The sequence below is a fragment of the Ambystoma mexicanum genome, chromosome 7q (genome assembly GCF_040938575.1).
Source record: "Ambystoma mexicanum isolate Mex_15411 chromosome 7q, UKY_AmexF1_1, whole genome shotgun sequence".
Classification (NCBI taxonomy): Eukaryota; Metazoa; Chordata; class Amphibia; order Caudata; family Ambystomatidae; genus Ambystoma; species Ambystoma mexicanum.
Window position 1 is genome coordinate 977,324,675 of NC_090941.1, and position 4,344 is coordinate 977,329,018.

Below are 4,344 nucleotides of genomic sequence, written 5' to 3' on the forward strand. Positions count from 1 at the left end.
ACCCAGTAAAAAAGTTCCCAACAAAACATAAGAAAAGACAGGCACACAAGAAACAGGCCCATGATTCCACGCACACAGCTCCATGGATTTGTGGGTGTAAGTGCTGCCAGCAGAGCAGTGCCACCCGAAGGACCTCTAATAGAAACACTGCCAGGTCTGAAGAGGAAGTTTTAGGTACATTTGGCACTTAAGTAGCACGAATTACGAGGTGCAAAAAGATAATCCTTTAAGAGTTAAAATATCATTTTGGTTGCCTGAAATACACTCAATGGGAATGGGAATTACCTTTTACCTCCTAAAATGTATTTATTCTAAACTTCAAAGAAGTTTAATACAGGAGTTAAATACACTTCAAAATTATAGCTGGAGCCCTCGACAAAGTCAAATACAGTATGTACAGCCAAAGTAGACTGTATTCCAAATCCCGCACCACAGGGACCCTTCCCAGCCCACCTCAGTAGTAGATGGGGGCCCCCTTTCCTCTTCTGGTACATTTTGACAGGTGGGAATGCCCCCTTTGTGTCTTTAGTCCCAACAAATTTTGATAGGCTTTTGATATGAATTTTAATATCAAACATTTGTATATCAAAAAGATGTAAAAATGCTATCAAATGTGTATTTTTGTGGGAAGTTTGATATGTTTTGATATGAAAAGTCTATCATTTATATCAGTTTGATATAAAGTTTATATTAAAATGTTTATAAAATGGGAGAGCGCATGTGCGCTGTTGCTTGGTCGAGGGCATAGTGAGTTGTGAGGAGTTAGCCAGCCAGTGTCAGGTGTTGGTGATGTTTTGATGACACGAAAGTGGGATGCGGCCTTGGTCGTATGAATTCATCGTGTTATATAAAGCAGGCCTTTGATAAGCCTTTGAATAATGCTATATAAACTTTATAATATTTCTATTTATTTTTTTAAAATGTGCTGTCAAAAAATGTGGTTTGATATAAAAAAAATGTTGATATACAAAATATATATAAAAATGTTTAAAACATTTGATATCACTTTTTTATTTGAAACATTTTTGATATTGGATTTTTTATATCAACATTTTACAGATGTTTTATATCAAAATTAAACAAAAAATCATACAAATTTAAAAAATGTTATATCAAAAATGTAAAAAATTATATATAAAACATTTTTTATGTAACTTTTTATATCAAAAGTAAAAACTATTTGTATATACAAATGTTACAAACATTCCATATCAAAATGACAAAAATGTGATATCAAAATTATATCGTATTTTTTATAAATGTAAAAAATAAATTTTCACATCACATTTGTTATGTCAAAATTATTTTGATAAGCCTTTGAATAATTGTATATAAACTTTATATAATTTTAATATAACATTTGATTGAAAGGGCTAGGGTGACACAGGGGTTCCGGGGGGGCTTTAGAACTCGGATATATAGCTTTTTTGCGACAGGGTGGATTACACTGCGCTTTTTGAGTTAAACAAGTTCTATTCAGAAAATGGCGACTATGGTCACCTATAGCTACGGCCATAGCTACGGCCCGGGGAGAACACCTCCAGGTAGTCCCAGGGTTCCGAGGATAGATATACCCCATATTGTTTTATGGATAGTGATGATCTGGAGATTGATCAGGACTTGCTGACGGAGCATGAGAGCTCTATGAAAACATGGCTACACTTTCTGTTGACAGCAAGCCGGCATTTATTGTTACGGCTGTGGGGGGAGACTGTTGGAGATTGCATACAAAACATTAAAGATCATGTGCCCATAAGAATGGCTAATCTGGGTATGGTGACCTGGTATGGCGATGACGCAATTATGGCACAACCAACAGCTTTCGATGCAAGCGCTGAAGACAGTGGATATAAATCTATGGTTTTGCAGGTTGCCGCGCCAACGATGCAAGAGACAGATTATGCCCTACTGCCCCATCAGAAAAAACGAGGTGCCGAGCAGCCAGGGTATCGGACGGCGTGCTATCCGGTAAGTAAGTGATTGTGTGTATTTCATAGGGTGAAAGAAGTAGCCGTAGTTAAAACTGTGCATATTTGTTTTGTTTCCAGCCCTTAACTGATAAAGTGGATGGCATTGAGGACAACCAGGATGTAGCAGAGACCAATAATATTTGCTGCATTTGCTGTTCAAACCAAATTGAAAACTCATGGGCTTCTGAACATTTCCTGTGTAAGACCTGTGTTTCGCTAATGGAAACTGATAGCATGAAAAATTATACAGTCATAGGGGGTGTGACCTAGATCGATATCATGGCTATCGAAAGTTTTACGCCCATTGTTGGGAAAACATGTTTAAAACAACACTTTCACAGATGGTGCTCAGGGCACAAAATTGACAACCCCCAACAGGATGCTCACGAAATGTTTGGAAACAGCTTACACAGATAATTTGCTATGTAAAATATGTCACATGCTGAGCTCTAAATGCCTTGTAGAAATGATACGCTTGATGCAGGGGCTAACAAAGCTCAAGATTGGGTACGGGGCAGAGCGATGGGTATCTAAAACATTGTGGATGATACAAATGGCGAATAACCCCCTTTTGAAAATGAAGCAATTTAGACGGGGCTACCTGATGTGTATTAGAAGCATTATCAAGAAAACAGTTTGTAAATGAGGGGATAAAGTATATCAAAGACAGTATGGTAGAGCAATGTGCAAGGAACCCCGTAAAAATGACCTATGAGGCCTGAGACTGTAGATGTCTTCATATGTATGTGCGCTTGTTTGCAGGAAATAAAAAATTAGCATCTGCTGAAAAGTGATCAATTTAATGTGAAACCAGCTGTTGGATGTGTACATCAGTTATTGCTGGATCTACCTAAAGAGCGGCTGACTACTATATGTCCAAGGCTGCTGTGTTATCTGGAAGCACCAATGACGATATACAGAAGGAAATGTAACATTCTTTAATGCAACGCAAACATATGCGTCAACAGCAATCACCCACTAATGGACAACTATTCGCAAAAGCATCACAAAGGAGGCCACCATGATTTAGGTCCTCAGGTCGGGTCCTCATTGCGAGTAAATGTGGCCAACCTGCAACCAAGTTTTCGATGTGCTAAAGGCCACTGGTAGTTTGACAGGGAAATTTATGAATTTCTGTCAAACGTCTCTCTATTATGCATTTCTGCTTATCGACGTGGTGAGAGATAGGCTGTGTATGAAGTAATTGATGATAGATTGAAATTGGTATACAAGAAGATTGTTGTGAAACAGGTGATAACTCGAGTTATTTAATGTAAATAAAAACGAACATTTTAAATATGAATACAAATCTGCTGTTTTATAAAACCTGGTTGTGCCTTTTTATGTTAAATAGGTACAGAGGGAACACGCCCTGTATACAAATGGTAGAAATATATGATAACATAAAGATGTGACGAGTTTATAGCAATGCCGGTGAAAATTAAAAAGTTAACATTTGAAAACAGAATTCTATAACAAGCTTAAAACCAGTCTCTCTAAAAGGTGATGTCCCCAAGCACAACATATCTGATGGCACCTTATTAACAAGTGATGTGTGTTATTGTACATATAGTAAACAGGACCACATAATAAAGAACAAGACTGGTTTTATGAATTGTAAAAATATTGTATTCATAAAATGATATACTTTATACAGAAAGGAAAAATACATGTGTAAAAATATTTACTGTGATCGGAAAAAAAAAATTGCTGCTGCAAATATCCAAAATCTCAGACACTCTTGGGAATTGTAAAAATATTTTATTCATAAAAAAGATAAACTTAATACAGAAAGTAAAAATATGCATGTGAAAACATTTTGATCTAGTAGAAAAAATAAACATGCAGATGCAAATAGCCAAAAGCTCAGACACCCAGCTTGAAGGGACATGGTACAAATACTACTGAAGTGCTGTGATAAAGCAAGGGGGTGGTAGAGGTTCTTGTTAAAATATTTAATAGCCATAGGAGTGGGTCAACGCGTCTCGTGCCAGTGTTCTTTTATCAAACACAACCCTGAGTGTCTTTTGTAGAGTGATAGTGTTAATTTCCCACCGTTTTTTATTGTGCACTATACACAGATGTGTAACAATGATAGACTGTGGGTTGTCACACGCATCTCCCTGTACAAAGGATTGGACTAGATCTTTTAAACTGTCGAAATGTATCTGGCCCGTGTTGTTAACTTTTAAAGTTATACCTTTTACTTTCATGTTGACGGTTCCTAGGGATGTGCAATAGGCGTATGTTTTGGGCCCCGCAGATGTGAACTCCACAATGTATTCTTCAGGAGCTAGCTCAGAAGTCAGATTTCCTAGATAATTGACAGTGACCGGGTTGACATCCCTGGCGCTGGTGACATAAATGTGTGTCA